General features: G+C 45.9%; 1 protein-coding gene across 1 annotated transcript in view; it reads right to left on the bottom strand.

Annotated features, from left to right (window-relative positions):
• LOC115467377 (MAM domain-containing glycosylphosphatidylinositol anchor protein 1-like) overlaps positions 1 to 24,075 on the bottom strand; it is a gene marked incomplete in the record, with an annotated part of 483,050 nt that overhangs the window by 343,622 nt on the left and 115,353 nt on the right.

A 24,075-nucleotide genomic window follows, 5' to 3' on the forward strand; every position in this document is an offset into this window, starting at 1 on the left:
GTCTTCCGCAACCTGGTACAATCAATGGTACTCAGTCATCTAGACTACTGCAACACACTCTACGCCGGCTGCAAAGAGCAAATAATCAAGAAACTTCAGACAGCTCAGAATACTGCAGTTAGACTCATATTCGGTAAAACTAAATATGAAAGTGCTAAACCACTGCGAGAAAAGCTACACTGGCTCCCACTCAAAGAACGCATCACGTTCAAAATATGTACCCAAGTTCACAACATCATTCACGGAGACACCCCAGACTACATGTCAGACCTGATAGACTTACCACCCAGGAATGTGAAAAAATCATCCCGCACAGTCCTTAATCTTCACTTCTCCAACTGTAAAGGTCTAAAATACAAATTAACGCATGCGTCAACCTTTTCCTACCTGAGCGCACAATTCTGGAACGCGCTGCCGCGCAACTTTAAAACGTTTTTTGAACTAACTAACTTCCGCAAACTACTGAAGACCCATCTCTTTAACAAGGCATAAAACAAAGATTAACAAATACGAACTCCTGTACATATATCCAGAACTGCCTTCCAATATTTGCTTGTCAAACTACCATCATGTTTTATCATTATGTTACCCAAGATCCTTCTGTTACACTAAATGTCTATTTTCTAATGTATTTCCATTATTCATGATGTATTGTAAGCCACATTGAGCCTGCAAAGAGGTGGGAAGATGTGGAATACAAATGCAATAAATAAATAAAATATAATGTAATAGCACCAGTCAATAACCTTGTCACTGAACCATGGGCAGTAAGGGAGACCAGAGTTACAAGAGATGCATTCCCGGGGAGACCCTCGGCGAGTATTGTCCGTTGGCCACGCCCTCAATGACTTAATCGTGGAAGCATGGACTGGAGATCCCAACAGTACACTGGGATAAACATTCTGTAATCCAGGACCAGCCACAACCCTCCTTCCAGCTGACTCTCTGTGCAGCTCAGGGAGACCTGTGTCCCGACCGCCTCCTGGGTCTAGAACAGTGGTTTTCACATCTGTCCTGGGGGACCACTAGCCAGCTGGCTTTTCAAGATACCCCTACTGAATATGTACGAGACTGATTTGCACGTCTGTCACCTCCATTATAAGCAAATCTCTCTCATGCATATTCATTATAATTCCCACTGCAGCTCCTCGTGACTCTGGGCAGGTCACTTAACCCTCCATTGCCCCAGATACAAAATAAGTACCTGTATATATGTAAACCGCTTTAAATGTAGTTGCAAAATACCACAGAAAGGCGGTATATCAAGCCCCATTTCCATTTCCCATTATGCACCACACTAACAACTATTCTATAATTGCACTTTTATTCTGTATTACGAATATCAAAAATTATTTCCTATTTATCAAAACATACTAACCTTATCTCTCTATTGTACAAACTGAGCTAATAGAGCATACCTATGCCAAACATATGTAGTGCTTCAGTCCACTGCAAGTAGCGACCCCGTTACACACAACTAAAAACAAAGAAATTATAAAAGACTGAAGGGCTTGTCCTGAATATTGGATTGGGAACTTACTAACGCAATTGAGCAGTTTTCCAAAATAAAACAATTCTCCAGACTTTTAATTCAAATGTAATGAATTAATCGTGTGAGTACAATCGATACTATTGGTTCCTTCTTCTTAGCTCCTCATCGGGTCTCTTTCTCCATAGGCATTGAACTTACACATCTTTCATACTTCACAATCAAACCCCTGGTAAGGATTTCAATTTTCCTTTACCAATAAATTAGCTATTTAGCAGACACTCTTACAAACACACTTTTCAAACAGAATATTTTAAACAATTATCTCTCTATATAAAACGCACCTCCAACGTTCTGAAGCCTCCACAAGTCCCAACGTTCTAAAAGCATGGTGGTGAAAGCAGGAATTCGCCCATGAGTGTTGGCCCCGCCCCCCACGTAAAACGCCATGACGTAGAGGGCGGACCAATGACACTCAACCAATCGCATTGCGAACCCGTTACTAAGCGACAGAACGTGACATAAGACACATCGCGGAACAATGGAAACCAGCAGCACACAGTTGCTACGCGACGTCAACAGCAACGCTAAAAGGACCATATAGATCTCTGCTCTCCACACAAACAACGGACACGGAGGGCATATGAGGGAAGGAAAAAACCAGCACATACACACACACTCTCACTCTTAACTGGCTATAATGAGCAACTGACCTGCCACTATCACAGGGACTGCTAGCACCTCTCTCTCTCTCTCTCACACACATACACATGGGACACAGAGGGGATGGAAGACAAGGAACGAATCGAATCGTTGGGTATGGAGGGGCCAGCAGGGGAGATAAGGCAAGAACTGCCTCAAATGTTTGTGCTGTGCTATGTACAATTATAATGCTGTCTCTTCATTTTGACCCTACCCTTTCACACTCTCTTTCACACAGACGCACACACACACACTTACACTGTCTCTATCTCACACACACATACACACTCTCTCACACAGACACACAAACACGCCTCAAATGGTTCAGCTGTCCTATGTAAAATTTCACTGCTGTCTCTTCATTTTCACCCTACCTGTGCACACTCTCTTTCACACAGAGACACACACACACACTTTCTCTGTGTCACACACACACAGACACACATACATATACACACTCTCTCACACAGACACACAAACACGTCTCGAATGGTTCAGCTGTCCTATGTAAAATTTCACTGCTGTCTCTTCATTTTCACCCTACACGTGCACACTCTCTTTCACACAGAGACACACACACACACACACACACTTTCTCTGTGTCACACACACACAGACACACATACATATACACACTCTCTCACACAGACACACAAACACGCCTCGAATGGTTCAGCTGTCCTATGTAAAATTTCACTGCTGTCTCTTCATTTTCACCCTACCCTTTCACACTCTCTTTCACACAGACGCACACACACACTTACACTGTCTGTATCTCAAACACACACACACCCACACAGATATACACACTCTCTCACACAGACACAGAAACACGCCTTATATGGTTCAGCTGTCCTATGTAAAATTTCACTGCTGTCTCTTCATTTTCACCCTACACGTGCACACTCTCTTTCACACAGAGACACACACACACACAGACACACACACATATACACACTCTCTCACACAGACACACAAACACGCCTCGAATGGTTCAGCTGTCCTATGTAAAATTTCACTGCTGTCTCTTCATTTTCACCCTACAAGTGCACACTCTCTTTCACACAGAGACACACACTCACACTGTCTCTATCTCACACACACACGCACCCACACACATATACACACTCTCTCACACAGACACACAAACACGCCTCGAATGGTTCAGCTGTCCTATGTAAAATTTCACTGCTGTCTCTTCATTTTCACCCTACACGTGCACACTCTCTTTCACACAGAGACACACACACACACACACACTTTCTCTGTGTCATACACACACAGACACACATACATATACACACTCTCTCACACAGACACATAAACACGCTTCAAATGGTTCAGCTGTCCTATGTAAAATTTCACTGCTGTCTCTTCATTTTCACCCTACCTGTGCACACTCTCTTTCACACAGAGACACACACTCACACTGTCTCTATCTCACACACACACGCACCCACACACATATACACACTCTCTCACACAGACACACAAACACGCCTCGAATGGTTCAGCTGTCCTATGTAAAATTTCACTGCTGTCTCTTCATTTTCACCCTACACGTGCACACTCTCTTTCACACAGAGACACACACACACACACACACTTTCTCTGTGTCACACACACACAGACACACATACATATACACACTCTCTCACACAGACACACAAACACGCCTCGAATGGTTCAGCTGTCCTATGTAAAATTTCACTGCTGTCTCTTCATTTTCACCCTACACGTGCACACTCTCTTTCACACAGAGACACACACACACACACACACACACTTTCTCTGTGTCACACACACACAGACACACATACATATACACACTCTCTCACACAGACACACAAACACGCCTCGAATGGTTCAGCTGTCCTATGTAAAATTTCACTGCTGTCTCTTCATTTTCACCCTACAAGTGCACACTCTCTTTCACACAGAGACACACACTCACACTGTCTCTATCTCACACACACACGCACCCACACACATATACACACTCTCTCACACAGACACACAAACACGCCTCGAATGGTTCAGCTGTCCTATGTAAAATTTCACTGCTGTCTCTTCATTTTCACCCTACACGTGCACACTCTCTTTCACACAGAGACACACACACACACAGACACACACACATATACAAACTCTCACTCTCTTTATAGCCTTGCTAGCGCCCGTTTCATTTGTTTACGAAACAGGCCTTTTTTACTAGTGACATATAATGAAACCCCCCAGCAAATGATCTACACACAACTTTTTTATTATTGGTTTCTATTGTTTACCTTTTAAAACATAGTTTTTTTAAATTTGTTATTAATATATGTTTTTTTTTAAATTAATATTAACACAACAAAAATTAATGTTATTCTATTTATGTTATACACACGGACATGGACATGATATTTATATGCATCTTTGATTTTAATTGAGGTCTTTGAATACTTTTCAAATGTCGATACATGTTTTTTCAAATATTCTAAAAACCTTTCAATTTATGAATCTTTATGTATGATTCTTTTAAAATATATATATATATATTTAGTTGTCCTTTACGCTTTACAATATTATAATTTTTATGATTTTGGAAATAATATTCATAATATTTCCAATTATTATTTTTTAGACTAATTAGTGGAGGAGTGGCCTAGTGGTTAGGGTGGTGGACTTTGGTCCTGGGGAACTGAGGAACTGAGCTCGATTCCCACTTCAGGCACAGGTAGCTCCTTGTGACTCTGGGCAAGTCACTTAACCCTCCATTGCCCTATGCAAGCCACACTGGGCCTGCCCATGGGTGGGAAATTGTGGGATATAAATGCTGTAAATAAATAAATATTACACAATTCATAGTGATGCTCTATCCTTTCATCATGGCATATATTTTTTATATATGTTTTGCAATTTACAAACATTGTGTTTTTTTATTATCATTTTCTAATTGTTATTTATGTTTATTCTATTATTGTTATATGCTTTGTTGTTAGACCCCTGAAGCAGGCATTGTTTAACGCCGAAACACGGCCCGTGTCTGAAGCAGGCATTGTTTAACGCCGAAACACGGCCCGTGTCGGGTCATTTGTGAATGAAAGACTCCTGTTGTCTCAGTCTTGAAGGTCCAGTGTTGCTTTTTTTGTTTGTACACTTTCTATGTATGCTGCATACCCTCTCTGGTTAGTTTGTTCAAGTCACTTAACCCTCCATTGCCCCTGGTACAAAATAAGTACCTGAATATATGTAAACCGCTTTGAATGTAGTTGCAAAAAACCTCAGAAAGGTGGTATATCAAGTCCCATTTCCCTTCCCCCCTTTCCCTTATGACATCACAATATCAGAAGTGAACCAAGTATCAGGCAATGAAGCCATTGTGACATCACTGATGAGGTTGGCTCTTATTGGTGGAATGAGTGGAGGAGTAGCCTAGTGCTTAGTGCAGTGGACTTTGATCCTGGGGAACTGAGTTCGAGTCCCACTGCAGCTATTTGTGACTCTGGGCAAGTCACTTAACCCTCCATTGCCCCTGGTACAAAATAAGTACCTGAATATATGTAAACCGCTTTGAATGTAGTTGCAAAAACCTCACAAAGGCGGTATATCAAGTCCCAGTTCCCTTTCCCTCCCCTTAATTGACTCCAATTAGCACCAATAATAGCTAATTATTGGTGCTAATTATTCAATTGAGGTGGGTGCATATTTCAAAGCACCCTTTATAGAATTAGGATAATATCAAATTAGTATGACCTACATATCAATAAATAATCACATAGCAAAATCAGACCAAAAATGAAAACGCAAACAAATAAAAACTTGATCTAACAACGTTTGAGCAACTTCATTAACAAAGGAATGGACAATACTGAAATAAACCATTACTGTTCTTTGAAAATAGATTGATTCAATAGTGTGACAAAAACATTATTAAGATAAATTCTTAGTTGATCTAAAAAAGCTTTGAATAAAAAAATCACAGGGGTCCTTTTACGAAGGTACAGTAAGCATTGACGCATGATCAGTGGCGTTCCGAGGGGCACTGACACCCGGGGCGGATCGGCGATGCACCCCACCCCCCCGTGCAGCGCGACCCCCCCCCCCCGGTGAAGAGACACCCCCCACCCCGGTGAAAGAACCCCCCGGGTGCACGCCGCTGGGGGGGTGCCGCGCGCCGGTCAGCGTAGTTGGTTTCCATGCTCCCTCTGCCCAGGAACAGGTTACTTCCTGTTCTGGGGCAGAGGGAGCATGGAAACCGACGCTGACCGGCGCACAGCACCCCCCCCCCCAGCGGCGTGCACCCGGGGCGGACCGCCTGCACGGCCCCCCCCCCCCCCTTGGTATGCCACTGCGCATGATGCTCAGTACAGTTTCAAATGGTGTGCCGCGGGGCAGGCTAAGGCATCCCTCGGTACCTTTGACATGTGCATGCACTACTGGGGCACTAAAAAAGTTTGGGTTTTTTGCCAAGGGGGACATGTCTGGGGAAGAGTGGGTGTGTCTATGCTAATCGGTTAGCACAGCTACATTACCATATGCTAACTGATTAGTGCAGGATTAGCTCATGAGCCGTTACTATCTACAAAATAGGGGCCCTGTTTTCTAAGTCACGCTACAGTTGCGCTAGCGATTTTAGCGCATGCTAATGCTAGAGACACCCATAGGAATATATGGGTGTCTCTAGCATTAGCGCACGCTAAGAATGCCAGCTCACCTTAGCAAACAGGGCTCTAGGTGTTGATAAGGGCTCAGCTGCTACTGTACACTACCTTGGGTGAATCTCTTCATGAAGGCGGTAAATACCACTACTACTACTTATCATTTCTGTAGCGCTACTAGATGTACGCAGTGCTGTACACTTGACATGAAGAGACAGTCCCTGCTCGACAGAGCTTACAATCTAATTAGGACAAACAGGACAAACAAATATAAGGGATAAGGACAAAGGGTAGCAAGATTCCGGAATCCCAAAGAGTAGCAAGATTCCGGAACCCAAAGAATAGCAAGATTCTGGAATCCCAAAGACTACTACTACTACTTATCATTTCTATAGCGCTACTAGACATACACAGCACTGTACACTTGAACATGAAGAGACAGTCCCTGCTCGACAGAGCTTACAATCTAATTAGGACAGACAAACAGGACAAATAAGGGATAAGGACAAAGGGTAGCAAGATTCCGGAATCCCAAAGAGTAGCAAGATTCTGTGAGGAATCCTAAAGAGTAGCAAGATTACGGAATCCCAAAGACTACTACTACTACTTATCATATCTATAGTGCTACCAGACTTGAACACGAAGAGACAGTCCCTGCTCGACAGAGCTTACAATCTAATTAGGACAGACAAACAGGACAAATAAGAGATAATTACTAAGGTGGGAGTGATAAAATATGAGTAGTGAACAAGTGAGTAAGGGTTAGGAGTTAAAAGCAGCATCAAAAAGGTGGGCTTTTTCCAATAAATAAATAATCTTTTATTTAGTGGTCTGTGATGCACTTACATTTTGAATAAAATGAGTCTGATTTACCTGGCAAATCTTCTCTGCCTTCGATCTCAGGCAGACAGCTACATGCTAATGAATCAGATTTGCCAATACTTTCTCAAATTCAAATCACCAATGTGGCTGCGCAGGCTTCTGCTTCTGTGAGTCTGACGTCCTGCACATACGTGCAGGATGTCAGACTCACAGAAACAGAAGCCTGCGCAGCCTTCTACATGGAATGTTGCTAGTGGAATAGCAACATTCCACGTAGAATCTCCAATAGTAGCAACATTCCATGTAGAATCTCCAATAGTATCTATTTTATTTTTGTTACATTTGTACCCTGCGCTTTCCCACTCATGGCAGGCTCAATGCGGCTTACATGGGGCAATGGAGGGTTAAGTGACTTGCCCAGAGTCACAAGGAGCTGCCTGTGCCTGAAGTGGGAATCCAACTCAGTTCCTCAGTTCCCCAGGACCAAAGTCCACCACCCTAACCACTAGGCCACTCCACTCATAAGAAGTTATTTGCAGCTGTAACCTCACAATTGTGGAATTCTCTCCCCATGGAATTAAGAGAAACATTATATGCATTTCTGTAAAGCTCTTAAAACTTGGCTTTATAAGAAGCACATTTTATCGTCTAGATTTTAAATATTTTGCTTCAATTGCCTTCAATTGTTTTTATGTTTTTAGCTTGATGCTATGTTTTGTAAACTGCCTAAAGCTTCTGGTATTTGTCGATATTTATTTATGCACAAGCCGTTAAGCCCATTAAAACGGGCAAGATGTTTTATTTCTGAAATGTAATTTAAAAGTTGATGAACGTAATGTGAGTTGATGTCTATAGTACACTTTTATATACTACTAGTAAAAAAGGCCCGTTTCTGAAACCAATGAAATGGGCGCTAGCATGTGGTTTTTTTTTTTGTGTGTGTGTGTGTGAGTGTGTGAGGGTGCGGTGTGTGTGCAGGTTGTTGATGATGGAGGTGGTGCGTCGGTGTGCGGTTGTTTCGTTAGTTTGGCAGCCAGTCTCCAGCGATTCCTAGGCAGGGAAGGAGTACTCCTCTCCCTTCCTTGGTTGCTGTTTGCTGCTGGCTGGGTCGCGGGTAATCCTTCCAGCTGGGCCGCAGCTTGTCCTGTTCGCCCACGTCCCAGATGGTGACGGGCACGTTGTTTTCCAGCTCCTCTGACTCCATGTCAAGCGATCCCAAATATAGTCTGTGCTGTAGGCCCTCTGGCACTCTTCAGTACTGGCATTAGGCATTTAAAAAATTCTCCTCCCCCCCCCCCCCCCCCGGTCTATTTTTGCACATACCCACAGCAGGAATATTCTTCTCTCGTTCCAGCGGTGGTTCTGTGCTCTCCGTGCTGCACAGATAATGAGCCATTCTGCTGGGGAATGCTCCTCCCTTATTGTCACGTAGTTTCCTCTGATTGGTCCGTCTTACGTTGCCTAATGTTGCCTGGGAACGGTGTTTTGATGGTCCTTTGTGTTTCAGAATGTTGAGGGTGTTTTTTCTGATTGGTCCGTCATGCGAGGGCGGGGCAGAGAGACATGGTCAGTGTTGTGGCTTCACCACCATGAATCCATGAACCCTTCAGTGAGTGACTGAGTGACTTCAGAACGTTGTCTTCAGAACGTTGAGGGTGAGTTTTATTATAGTAGATGTTCTTTGTGTAAACAGTATTAGATCCTTCAATTAATTTACCTTGTTCTAATGTCTCCTTAACTAAAACTTTTACATCTGAAGCGGTAGCGTGTGCGGGTAGGTCCGCTTAGTTCGGGTCCGGTGCAGCGACGTTTGCGTGGCGGCGTAGTGGTCTCCATGTCCTTTGTTGTTTCTTGCGGTTTCCTGTTTTGTTCTCCGCCACGGTCCCACGCAACATCCCCATTGGCTGCCTTGCTCTCTCCCCTGCCCTTCCTCCATGTCCAGCAACCCTCCTCTCTCCCCTGGCCTCCCCCCCCCCCTGCAGCAACCCTCCTCTCTCCCTTGCCTTCCCCCCATGTCCAGCAACCCTCCTCGCCGCTGCTCCCTCCTTCCTCCGTGCTGGGCCCCCTGCATTGAAATCGCATCGATCTGCAGCGCTTTAACACGTAGGCGAGGGACACTGTCAAGTCAGTGCAGGGGGCCCGGCACGGAGGGGGGCGGGGGCGTCGTTGTGGAGGGTTTTGCAGCGACCTCGTGGGGGTGTAGGTGTGGGAGCGGCGTGTAGTTATTAGGCCCTTCACGGAGGGGTGCGGCAGCGGCAATGTTGAGGTAGGGAGTGGAGGTAGGTGCTCCGGCGGATTCGACCTCGGGGAGGGTGTTGGAGGGTGCAGCGCTTGACGCGTCAACCTCGTGGGGTTGGAGGGGTGGTAGCGGTGGCATAGTAGGTGTAGTGATGCATGCGCAGAACAGCTGCGCTGTTCTGCGCATGCACGGCACGTCGGAAGAGACCTGTGAAGTGACGCATATGCGCAGCACATCGGTCACAGCTTTTTATTAGAGAGATTCTTGTATCCCACTATTTTCCAAAAACAAGATATAGAAAAATTATGTATTACTTTACTCAGAAACTCCCTTCTGTACCACATATCCTGCTCCAAACTCTGTACGTACTGAAAGGCCAATGGCAAGAGTTTACAGCCGGTCCTACCTTGCACTTCATCACCTCAAGTGAGCCACAGAATCTCCCTGGGCTCAAATGCACATTATAGGTCAAGGGAGGCTATTACTGGAAGATCCCCCCCCCCCACAGGGACTAAGTTTCCAGAATTACTCTGTCGCCCTCTGATCCACGGCACCACTTAGTTATTTCTGAAAGACAAGTGAAGGGGTATTTTTTGAATTATTTGGGAACAAGGCCTAATGGATGCATTAAAGCAAACCACATCAGAACAGCGTTTCCCTTCATCGTGCCACAGCTCTCTTGTGGGGGGAAATTCAGTCCAGAATGTGTCTGATTATGAGAATGCTAGTCGGTGATCACTGTCCATTAACATGGTCTGGGAGGCTTCCGATCAATAGTAGATCGATGACTTGAGGAAGCCCATTCTCTGCTGACCTGGAGGGTTAGAAGTGAGATGCGGAAAGCCAATGACCTCAGTAGACGCTACTCTTCTGCTTCTGGTGGGAAGCTTTGATATGTATCTATGGAACACGCACGGTTCTTTCACACTCAGGTCACTGCCTTTTTATCACATAACCACAGAGAGACAGGGTCACCCTGTCCACCCCCTGGCAGATCCAATCCCATAGACAGGTTTGTTTAACTCATGCTTCAACAGTGCCAGTGTCACCACAAACTTCTCATGTAACCTGTTCCAGGTTATTAAACAGAGAAATAGAAGATGTACAGGCAGGTTAAGGTGAAGAACTCTGTCCCACTTTGAGTCTATCCCCCCCCCCCCCCCCCCCCCCACACACACACACATACACATCATTTCAGGCCTTTTTCTCAGTTCCCACTCATCAACCTTTTGCTTCCTCTCCTTGAAATATACATGTTTAGCTCCTCATAGGTCTTGAGGGCCAGGCCATACACCATGGACGGTTTGTACATTTCTAGGTCAAGGTGGAGACAAAGACCCCAGAGTGTGACTAAGTACTCCATAGAAGACCTCATTAACCAGGACCATATCCCACACTATGTACACCTATCAAAACAGTTCTCCTGTTTGCTCAGGCATTAACTGGGCATGTGCACCTTATGCCAGAACTGTGTAACGGAATCATCACGTTAGAACTCATTCTCCAACCCACTGGTTATGGTGAAACGTAGTCGATAAGATACACTGTGGACCACTATTACTCATGGGATTTTCTGTCATTCTCTGCTGGTGAGGAGCAGACATCATAAACCCATCCCCACAGGAGCCAGCTCTATTGGTGCTTGAGCACCTTCAATATCGAACAAACTTCTTGACAGTGTCCAGGGAGAGGTCATTTCCATTAGGATAAGCATCCCCAATAATTTTCAAAAGTTGGCTCCTAGGTCCATTCCCATCTCTCACATCTGCTCTGTTCCAGAAAATTCTGTGGTGATAAGACCTGGAGGCGAAAGGGTCACCCATAGAAGGATCCATCAGATCTATCCAATTCCACACACACATTTAAGCACGGGAAAACAGAGCATTTTTGAAATGTAATCATAAAAGTAATGGGAACATATTGTCACTGGAAGAAAACCATCCCAGAAAACACTTTCTTGGAGCACACTACAGGGAGTTTTGCCGGAGACTGCTGAATGTAGTGGTTGGTTACCAAGCGTCCACAAAGCATTGCATAGCAACTTTATTTGCAAAACAACAAGGTTCATGAACTGAAAAACTTTCTCTGGCTTTTCAATGGCTTAAAACACTAGGGAAATGTGTGAATGCGCCCCCAGAACCATCAGTGGATTCTGAAAGCAAAGACATGATTGTCATAAGTACATAAGTATTGCCATACTGGGAAAGACCAAAGGTCCATCGAGCCCAGCATCCTGTTTCCAACAGTGGCCAATCCAGGTCACAAATACCCGGCAAGATCCCAAAAATGTACAAAACATTTTATACTGATTATCCCAGAAAGAGTGGATTTTCCCCAAGTCCATTTAATAATGGTCTATGGACTTTTCCTTTAGGAAGACGTCCAAACCTTTTTATAACTCCGCTAAGCTAACCACCTTTACCACATTCTCTGGCAACGAATTCCAGAGTTTAATTACACATTGAGTGAAGAAACATTTTCTTCGATTCGTTTTAAATTTACTACATTGTAGCTTCATCGCATGCCCCTTAGTTCTAGTATTTTTGGAAAGTGTGAACAGACGCTTCACATCTACCCGTTCAACTCCACTCATTATTTTATAGACCTCTATCATATCTCCCCTCAGACGCCTTTTCTCCAAGCTGAAGAGCCCTAGAGGCTTTTGCCTTTCCTCATAGGGAAGTCGTCCCATCCCCTTTATCATTTTCGTCGCCCTTCCCTGCGCCTTTTCTAATTTCACTATATCTTTTTGAGATGCGGCGACCAGAATTGAACACAATATTCCAGGTGCGGTCGCACCATGGATCGATACAAAGGCATTATAAGATCCTCATTTTTGTTTTCCATTCCTTTCCTAATAATACCTAACATTCTATTTGCTTTCTTAGCCGCAGCAGCACACTGAGCAGAAGGTTTCAACGTATCATCAACGACGACACCTAGATCCTTTTCTTGGTCCGTGATTCCTAACGTGGAACCTTGCATGACATAGTAACATAGTAGATGGTGGCAGAAAAAGACCTACACGGTCCATCCAGTCTGCCCAACAAGATAAATTCATATGTGCTACTTTTTATTTGTACCTGTCCGCTTCAGGGCACAGACCGTATAAGTCTGGCCAGCACTATCCCCGCCTCCCAACTACCAGTCCCGCCTCCCACCAACAGCTCTGGCACAGGTATAATTCGAGTTCCTCTTTCCCACATGCATCACTTTGCACTTGCTCACATTAAACGTCATCTGCCATTTAGACGCCCAGTCTCCCAGTCTCGTAAGGTCCGCTTGTAATTTTTCACAATCCTCCCGCGATTTAACGACTTTGAATAACTTTCTGTCATCAGCAAATTTAATTACCTCACTAGTTAATCCCATCTCTGGGTCATTTATAAATATGTTAAAAAGCAGCGGTCCCAACACATGGTTGGCCACCTCTCCTGAGCTGTTGGAGGATACTGGCAAGACCACACCTTATCTGCTGTTCTTCTGTGTCCTGGAATATGTAGCTACATCGATACCAAATGTTCTTCAAGTGTGTCCTTTAGAAAATTTAGCCAAGACATACAAAGCAAGTGTAGAGTATACATGTCAAATGACAAATGTAGATTTCATAATGAAACGTCTGTGCATGCTTTCCCTTCCTTGACCTCATTTGTTTCTCATTGTATGGTATAAGTAGACAGCACACACCCCTTTAATCATGGCGTGGAGGTGGAGGGGGAGAATGTTACCCCGTCTAAGTATATACGGATTTTTATGTGTAGGACAAATGGTTGGGGGAGTATGTGAGATGTTAGAGGTGCAGTGTTCGGGAGTTGCATTATTTAGGTAATATTGGCCAATAAAGTTTGATGGTTGAAAATTTAGAAAAGCTATAATTCACACATAGTTGATGTTTATTCATTTTAAAGGAATACTGGGTTATCTCATAATAAAATTTAAATAAATAAAAAGAAAGGGTACAGAGAAGGGCAACCAAAATGATAAAGAGAGAATGGAACAAGTATGCACTGAGAAAAGGTTAAAGAGGATAGGTTAGGTCAGGCTGAGAGGAGAAATGATGCAGGTCTACAAAATCCTGAGTGGATGACAGATAAATAGGGAATGGTTATGTAGAGGAAATACAGATTCTGCATGTCAGAGACAGCTCGGCAGTGTTGGGTGTGTGACCTTTTGACTGGGAAAGCTCTCCCAGATCCTTCTGCCTCATAACAGCAGTAGGAGGAGATCCCTGTAGAGGGAAACTGAGGGACTGTGTGAAAGCCAAACTCATGGCCCTAGCCTTGCTTTGGCTTCTGCTCTCTGGCACCAGTAATTGTTCTCATCGCCCGCCCAATGACTCAAACACAGCCAGTGCACAGAGGAAGGAGGAGGGAGGAACCAGCAACGGAATATTTTTCACTTTTGCTCATCATGTTTTTATCATTTGTATTATTTTTATAGGTACCATGCATTAGTAAATATTTATCCAGCTGTGTATGTGTGACAGTTTTATTTCATTTGATTCAAATTTTTATCAAATTTGGTATGTGCAGAAGTTTTGTTTCCTCCAGGGGAATTGGGTTTGAGTCCCACTGCAGCTCCTTGTGACTCTAGGCAAGTCACTTAACCTTCTGTTACCCCAGGTACAAAAATAAGTAGCTGTATATACTATGTAAACTGCTTTGAATGTAGTTGCAAAGACCACAGAAAGGCGATATATCAAGTCCCAGTTCCCTTTCCCTACTTGACATTCTACATGGAATGTTGCTACTATTGGAGATTCTAGATGGAATGTTGCTGTTGCTACTAGTTGAGATTCTACATGGAATGTTGCTACTGTTGGAGATTCTAGATGGAATGTTGCTACTATTGAGATTCTGTTGCTACTATTTGAGATTCTACATGGAATGTTAATGTTGCTATTCCACTAGCAACATTCCATGTAGAAGTCGGCCCTTGCAGATCACCAATGTGGCCGCGCAGGCTTCTGCTTCTGTGAGTCTGACGTCCTGCTGATCTGCAAGGGCAGGCTTCTACATGGAATGTTGCTAGTGGAGGAGAAGCCTAGTGGTTAGTGCAGCGGACTCTGATTCTGGGGAACTGGGCTGCAAAAACCACAGAAAGTCCCTTTCCCTATTTACTATTTTAATATTTCTTTAGTCATTCATGATTGTTTATCCATTTAAATACATTTTTTATGTCGAGTTATATGCTTATATTCATTTGATTTGACTCCTGAAGCAGGCACTTGTGGCGTCGAAACAGAGGACTGCGCTGAGTCATTTTTTAGCTGTTTCAAGTTGACTGACCATGAATAAACATCACCATTGGTCTACCTCCAGTCTATTTTTGTGTCTGGTTCGGTGTGCTTCAGGGGACTCTTCTGCTGTTTTCTTGTTTAGAATTTACTGCTGGATCGTTTACGAGAAAAGGTAAACGGAAGCATCAGCAAATACTCTTCACCTCCATCAACAATATGTCAGCACACTGACAAGAGATTCTGCACGATCATTAACTATTCTACTCTTAACCCCATCAAAGATGTATTAATGTAAAGTTGCAAAAAAGGCATTCCTGTCTTCTGAGTTGAAGGCTGATGTATCTGCCTCCCAGAAGTAGAGGAACAATTTCCAGCTCTGTTCTATCCACCCCAGAGTCAGTCTGTTTCCAGGATATCCACAGGGAATATGAATCAGGTATATTTACATTTCCTGGAGACTCCACCCATACAAATGAGACACGATAGAGACGTTTAAATATCTCAAGGGCATTGATCTACAGGAAGAGAGCCTTTTTCAAATGAAGGAGAGCTCTGGAATGAGGGGGATGTGACGAAGTTAAGAGGGAATAGGCTTAGGAGGAATCTAAGGAAGTACTATTTCACGGAAAGGGTGGTGGAGGCGTGGAATGGCCTCCCGTTGGAGGTCGTGGAGTCGAGGACTGTGTCAGAATTTAAGAAGGCATGGGATAAGCATGTGGGATCGCTTAGGAAAAGGAAGAGTTAAGGGTTACATAAGTACATAAGTAATGCCATACTGGGAAAAGACCAAAGGTCCATCAAGCCCAGCATCCTGTCCCCGACAACGGCCAATCCAGGTCAAGGGCACCTGGCGAGCTACCCAAACTTACAAACATTTTATACATGTTATTCCCAAAATAGTGGTCTATGGACTTGTCCTTTAGGAAAAACTTCCAACCCCCTTTTAAACTCTGCCAAGCTAACCGCCTTCACTACGTTCTCCGGCAACGAATTCCAGAGTTTAATTATGTGTTGGGTTACAGAGGATGGGCAGAATAGATGGGTCATATGGCCTTTATCTGCCGTCATGTTTCTATGTTCTAAATGTATTGAACGCATATTCATTGTGGAAATCCTATTGCATCAACAGAAGTGCGGGTCAGATGGCTCCTGGCTTTGCTCCATTGACCTCCACCTCTGCATGGGGAAGAACCACGAGTGTCATTGAGGACCCTGGATTCCAGGACATCTATTTCTGGAGGCTCTTGCCAAATACAGGTGGCTACTAGCCAGAAGGAGAAGGAGATAATGCTCCAGAAACTGAAACGGTAATTGCTTATCGAAGCCCTGGATGCCTTTCACCTCTTCGCTACCCCATAATTAATGGTTGTTCCAAGCAGTAAACTTAAGTCCACATTTCTCTTACCTCGTCTCCTTTCAGCTGTTTCTTCTTCTGTTCATCGATTGCTGGACACATGCAAAGCAAATTAATATTTTATCATTCAAGCCAGTTAATGGAGCTTTAAATATTAAAAGGTTCTCCTTTTTAATTAGTCTGAGCCAGCCGCACAGCAGCAAAAGCTTGCGCCCTCTGTGCTTTTGCTAGAAGTTCTCTGGCCCCTCAGTGTAACTTCCAAAGGCAAAAAGGAAATCATTTTCTTCTCAATTTGTGTCAGAAAAAAAATAAAATAAAATTATCCTTTTTGTATTATTTCTCTCAGACTTAGTTAATAATCTCCTGTTGAACGCATTCTGGGGCAGACCTTTCTGGTCTCTTTCTTATGTCAGCCGGCTTCTAAAGACACGAACACTTTTGAAAAACTGCTCCTTATTCCCTGCTCCGGGCTGAGGATGTGCCGAGTGCATGAGAGCCAGAAAACGTTGTGTTTCCAGGCTCACAGCCAACGATGAGATCCTTCTCTGAATTCAGCACTGAAACAACATCCTCACAGAAAGGAAGGTTTACCATTGTGTTCGTTGAAGTGACTACAGACCTGTCAGTCTAACTTCAGCGGCGGACAAAAATATGAAAACACTGCTACAGAAAAGAGATAATGCAGCGGCTTGAAACAAGCAGATAATAAGAGCTCAGACAATATGATTTCACAAAGGCAAGAAGATCCTGTCAGGCAAACCTGATTGAGTCTTCACTGAGGTGACATCAGCGGTGGATCAGGGAAGGGCAATGAATCCGGCCTATCTGGCACTGAGATGCAGCAGAGAAGAGCGATCGGCAAACTAGCTGGTATGAAATAGGCTAGAACTATACTAGCATACCCTCATGGATGTGTGCACATATCTAATATAATAATTCGCACCTCCAACGTTCTGAAGCTGACTCCGTGGCAGCGTGGCAGTGTAGTGTTCGTAGGGTTCGTAATTGCCCCGCCCTCGAGGGAACTCTGTATAGTTGCCAGGGAAAGAAACGCGACGTCAGAAGGAGAAGGGATCAACCACAGGCCTCGCACTCGCTCTCAGTGCCCCGCCCTCGGAGGGAAGGGAAGACTGCATATAATATTCACCCACAGGAAGTTCGTTCCCTCCCTCCGAGTTCCAGGGTCGTCGTCCGTCCCCCCTTCCTCCCAGTTCTAGCGTCCCCCCTCCCTCCCTCCCAATTCCAGGGTCCCCCTTCCCTCCCAGTTCCAGGGTCGTCGTCCCTCCCTCCCTCCCTTCCAGTTCCAGGCCCCCTCCCTCCGAATTTTAAAAGTCATCCTGACTTACCTCGCGCAGTAAAAAGAGTGCAGGCTCGGCACTTACTTCAGTTTTCCCTTCTCTGTCTCTCTCAGCTCTGGTCCCGCCCTTGCGGAAACAGGAAATGAGGGCGGGACCAGAGCTGAGAGACAGAGAAGGGAAAACTGAAGTAAGTGCCGAGCCTGCATGCTTTTTAGTGCTGCTGCCGGCCGCCGTAACCCCGACGAGGTAAGTCAGGATGACTTTTAAAGAGTGGGCCTGGAACTAGAAGGGAGGGAGGGAGGGAGGGACGATGACCCTGGAACTCGGAGGGAGGGACGACAACCCTTGAACCTGGAAGAAGGGAGGGGGGACCCTGGAACTGGGAGGGAGGGAGGAAGGACCCTGGAACTGGGAGGGAGGGAGGGGGGACGCTGGAACTTCCCTTAAAAACATTAATGGCAGAAGGTGATTACCTTGCTAGCGCCCGTTTCGTTTCAATGAGAAACGGGCTTTTTTTTACTAGTATATATATATAAATGCACAAACTTCAGCAGCAAAGAGGAGCTGAGTGTCTTGCAACAGCAGAAGAGATAAGCAAAAAGCAGACACTGAAAGTCCAAACCAAACCTTTTATTCTTACAGACCCGACGTGGCCACGTTTCGCCAATAAGGCTGCATCAGGGGTTTTGAAAATAAAACAGAATACAGAGGTCTGAAGCTGCTGCTCTACTTTCTGTGAGGTCATCTTGGATGATCAGTTGTGCTATCAGGGCAAAAAGCCTGTCTTGTCCCTGGTTAGCTGTTTTATTTTCAATACCCCCGATGCAGCCTTATTGGCGAAACGTGGCCACGTCGGCTCTGTAAGAAGAAAAGGTTTGGTTTGGACTTTCAGCGTCTGCTTTTCGTTTCTCTTAAATGCACAAACTCTACATAAGTGGTATTCTGCAAATACTTGCTTCGGAATGAATTCTATGTACGGCGACAAAATAAAAAGAGCTATTCTATAAGCTATGCTTAAAGTCAGGCACGGTTTATAGAATAGCGTTTACGCCCGGGAATTGCACCTAACTTTAGGAGCGGCCATTTGCACCAACTGAAGTGTGGTGGAAATCTTTGCGCTTAAATTAGGCGTGTATCCCCCTTATTCTATAACTACGCACGTGCTCAGTTTCACTAAAACGAGCATGTACGTGACGAGACGGGAAGAGCATGGCAGGCACTACAGCGGACAGTCGGCGACCAGCGCTGGACAAACGCTTCAACTGGCGGGGTTGGGGACCCCCACCAGCTAAACCAGGGGCCCCAGAGCCAATTTGGGGGGGGGGCAGGCCCCCCATGTAGCTACGCCACTGAGTGACAGCCGTTAGCACAGGACCCTGTGTATCAGTGTGTGTTCACAGACCCCCAGTTACTGGCTGACTGAATTTCAGTTTTGGATTTAACACCAAAACCGGGCTGAAATACAGGTTTGGGTTTTGTCCAAAAATGCCTGTGCATTCTTGGCTGAAATTGAAATTATCCCCCCACCCCCACCACCACCACCACGATCATGCTCCGCTATACTTCTATCTTGCCCGACCACCGTTACGCCCTACCTTTTCAGGAGCAGAAATGAGCCCTACTCATTCGTGAACTGTGCCACTACTCCATCGCAATGGCTTCCGAGACTGCCACAGGAAGGTCCCTTTTTGCGATGGAAACCAGCACATGCAAGAACTGAAAATTCTTCTTAATTTAGGAGCTTAAAAATGATGCTCATAAATTTAGGTCAGCCTAGATTTATAAAAGGCTCATTTATGAGCCTAGTGTTGAAAATCATTGCTAAGCTCTTTACCCTAAGTCTGTCCCTGATGCCACCTACTTTTTATGCTCCTAAATTTAAGAGTTTAGTGAAATTGTGAGAAAAACGTTTTGCACTCAGCCCTAGTAAATTTTCAAAGAGGCTAATTTATGAGCATAACTCTCAATGTTCGCAACCTGATACAATCAATGGTACTAAGCCATGTAGACTACTGCAATGGAATTTCTGCGGGATGCAAAGAACAAACCTTAAAGAAACTTCAGACCGCTCAAAACACGGCGGCTAGGCTTATCTTCGGAAAAACGCGATTTGAAAGTGCAAAACCCCTTCGCAAAAAACTACACTGGCTCCCAATCAAAGAACGCATTGCTTCAAAATCTGCACTCTGGTTCACAAAATTATCTATGGTGAAGCTCCGGGATACATGACAGACTTGATCGACCTACCAACTAGAAACACATCCGAATCAACACGAACGTACCTAAATCTGCACTACCCAAGCTGCAAAGGACTCAAATATAAATCAACTTACGCGTCCAGTTTTTCCTACATAAGCACACAACTTTTGGAACGCATTACCAAAAGCCTTGAAAATTACGAACGACCACCTAAACTTCCGGAAAACACTAAAAACTAACCTGTTTAAAAAGGCATACCCTACCGATTCAACGGAAATGCCTGATCTTTGCAACACAACAAAACTAAAGAACGCAATGGACATAACACAACTCTTCCGTTGTACGATTCCCTAATGTGGCTGTGCCACATGAACTTTATCTCACCACAACATCACTTTGGATTTGTTTACACCGGAGTCTGTAATGCCTCTGCGGTACTAATGTGGGACATAAATGTAACAAATAAAATAAATAATAAGTAAATGTTAAGCGCATAAATCCTTTGAATATCAGGCCTAAAGCGACCAGTGGGAAGAGGGAGGAGAGGGGCCTATAAAAATCCAGTTCAAAGGTCATGTGAGGTGCAGTGATTGGTCCTTTTTTGGGGGCTTTCAAGCACATATTTTTCTCCATTTCCCTATTCTAATTGTCTTGTCTTCAACGTCAGTGAGCCCTTAGGTCCCGCAAGGCCCCGAAGGACCTCAGAGGACAGCCGTGCAACCCCAAATCTTCACCCACGGCGACCGCCGTTCACCAGGGGTTGAGCCCCCAGCTGCAGGCGGTCAGCAGGACTGCTGGAACTGCGGGGTTGACGGACTGACCTGGCTAGAGTCGGGAGTAACGGGCAATCAGCAAACAGCAGTCAGGCGCAGGGCAACTCTCTGGGCAGGCGGCTAGCAATCCAAAGTCAAGTACAAGCACAGTCTCTGGATAGGCGGCTAGCAATCAGTAGTTAAGTACAAGCACAGTCTCTACTCTGTAGACGGGTTCAAGCAGTCTCTGGGCAGGTCCAAGAAGACGCAACACGGAACCACTGCGCAGGCTTCGGGAACAGAACCTGAAGCAAGGGTGTCAGCTAGATTCCATCTTTAAATATCGCGCCACCCCGCCCTCGTGGGAGAAACCCACCAATCCGGCCCTGGGAGTCGGCAGAGCCCCTCGGATTGGCTCTGCCCGATCTCCCAGGCAGAGTCACCGCCTTGGTCCTCCAATCCAGTGCTAGGTAGGCGGAGCTCCAGAGCCCCCGGCTCTGGAGTGAAGAAGACGTCGGCCCCTGCGTACCAGCGCCGCCATCTTGGGCGGCGCGAACCTCGTCCTGACCTCCTGCAACCAAGAGACCAGCGTTCGCCGTCGCCGACCGCCGGTCCCGGCCTGACCCGCCAGTCACACGGCAGCGCCGGCCCCCACGCAGGAACCCCCCGGCCGTCCTCTCGCGACGCAGAGGCCGCTGGCTCCCGCCCCCCGCGGCGGGAGAGCAGGTAGGAGCGCGGGACGCGACACTAATATGTTGTATTTCAACCACTAAAAAGGGGCACCAGGAGGCTGCAGTTAGCTCAAAATATGGCAATGTCCTTACTATTTGGATTAAAGCGAGCGAGACCACATTCTGCTGACAGGGAGTTGCCCTGGTTTCCTGCACATCAGAGGATAATTTTCAAGCTTATGATTTTAACATTTGGAGCCCTCCGAAGCTGTAATCAATCTTATCTTTTAGAATCTCTTGTGAGATAGAGATTCAAGCCGGCCTCTACTGTCTGCAGAGGATAGCTTGTTAGTCATTCCAGCTGTTGAACGGGCTAAAGTTAGAACGCCAGACATAGCATTTTCGTTCACCGCACCAAGAATTTGCAATACCTTGACGAAAGACCTTCGCTTGATGTCTGGCTGTTTATTCAGATCTACGTTGAAAGCTTGACTCCGTGCAGGCTCTGGGGAATTAGTCATCCGTAAGGCGCGAGTTTGCTTCGCCAGTTAATAATTGCCGAGTTGCAGGGAGGAACGATTTGATCTCAGATCTCGTGGATTGGATAGCTGCCTTTCTGTGTGTTTTGGAGAGGGGTAGCTTTAGATTTATCTGTTGGACTAACGTTATGTGTTCTGGGTTGTTTTTTGTGAAAGGGTTGGAATTTAAGGCCCTGAGTTTTGGTTTTACGGAAGGAGTTATGATTTAAGGTTATGCTCTAGGCAGCGTGATTGACTGCTGACATTTATGTTAAGGGAGGGATTGCGTTTCAGTTCATTTGCTAGATCTCTGTCTAGCAACTGACCGAGACTGACATTTATTCAGTGGCTTTATGAGGCCTATTTTACACTGAACATAAACGCCGGAATTTACACATCCAGGTCGAGACCCGCTCAATTACGGAGGTGCGTTACAAAAGGATCTGCAAGCACAGAGCTTTTTTTAAAACACCTGCAGGAGTTCCCATGGAGCAGGAGTAGCCGTTTTACAAATACACACGTTTTCAAAATGAATGGCACAGGCCCGGCAGCTTCCACATGGCCAGGGCTGCTGCTGCTGCGTACGTCCGGTAGCGCTATAGAAATGATAAGTAGTAGCAGTAGTGAAGGAGGGAAGCAAACTTCCCCGGGCTCGGGCCTCCAAGGGGGACCCTGCGCCGGGGTCTCTCTCTCTCTCCTACTCCTAATGGGACCTGTCCCAACAGAAGCAGGAGAGAGAAAACTCTAGCCCCAGGCCCCCCTTGGAGGGTGGGGAGGACCCCAGAGCTTCCTCCAGTGTTGCTCTTCTGCCCATTTGAGAATCCTGAATCCTGTTCCAGCCAAGCCTGGTTGTGAATCCTGAATCTTGTTCCAGCCAAGCCTGTTTGAGAATCCTGAATCCTGTCCCTGCCTTGTTTATTGTCTTGCTTCTGTTATTCTTGTTGCCTAGCTCCTACCCTGTCTTGCCTGTCTAGTTGTGCTTTGTCTTGCCTCTTTCAGTCTAGTCCTGTCCGGATCCAGTCCTTTCCTTGTCCTTGTCTTGCCCTTATCTGGTCCCAGTTTTAATCTACGTCCTTGTTTTGCCTTGTCTTGCATTTCTGGGTCCCAGTCCCAGTTTTAATTCAGTACCGAGTTTGCCTCGTCCTGTCTGGGTTCCAGTTCTGGCCCTTTGCCTTCTTTTCCTTGTCTCATCTGAATCCGGTTCTTGTGTTGTCCATTGTGTTTAATTACCTCTGTCCGGCCTTGTTGAGTCTGTTAGTTTATCCTAGTCCAGTCTGTTCTGATTCCTGCCTGTGCCAGCCCCGGTGATTTGTCTGCCAAAGCTCCGGCTTTGGACCAAGGGCTCACCATTCCTAACAGTTGTGACACCGCGATGGCCCACAGCTTGCAGCTGGTCTATGTTAGGGGCATAGCCAGACTGGCAGGAGGGCCAGAGCCCGAGGTGAGGGGGCACATTTTAGCCCTCCCCCGGAGCCACCGACACCCCTGCCATTGCCACCCCCCCGCCACCGCCACCATCACCACCAACAACAACAACTTTGACCCTCCCCTGCCGATGACCCTCTCGAACCCCCCTCCCGCTGCCAACCCTTCCCTGCCGTCGCCTACCTTTGCTGGCATCAGACTCAGAAACAGAACGAAGGAAGAAGAGGGCCTCGGCTGGCGGGGGTTGGGGTCCCCCGCCAGCAAAGGTAGGCGACGGCGGGTTGGCGGCAGGAGGGGGGGTTGAGAGGGTTGTCGGCAGGGGGGGTCCAGGGCCAAATCTACAGGGGCCCAGGCCCCCATGGCCTCATGTAGCTACGCCCCTGGTCTATGTACGGTCAGAGTGTTTGGATGCAGTGTTGGTGAGGCACACTTTATCCAGTCAATATTCCACTGACTGCTGCGTGCAGAATTAACCCCAGAAAGTCAACGCCAGGCCATCTCCAGGCATCGGTATTGACTCTCTGGAGTTAATTAAACACGTGCTGACTGTGCCAGAACTTCTGTAGGTCTCAGTCATAGACGGTCGGTAGCCCAACTGTTTGGGGAGGCTAAAGGGGGCGGAGCTTACCTCCATACGCTCCGTGGCAGCGACGTCAATGAAGAAAAAGACTACAGGCTCGCCGCCAGCGTCTCCCTTCTCTCTGCACACAGTGTCCCGTGATGC

Source organism: Microcaecilia unicolor, chromosome 3 (genome assembly GCF_901765095.1).
Source record: "Microcaecilia unicolor chromosome 3, aMicUni1.1, whole genome shotgun sequence".
Classification (NCBI taxonomy): Eukaryota; Metazoa; Chordata; class Amphibia; order Gymnophiona; family Siphonopidae; genus Microcaecilia; species Microcaecilia unicolor.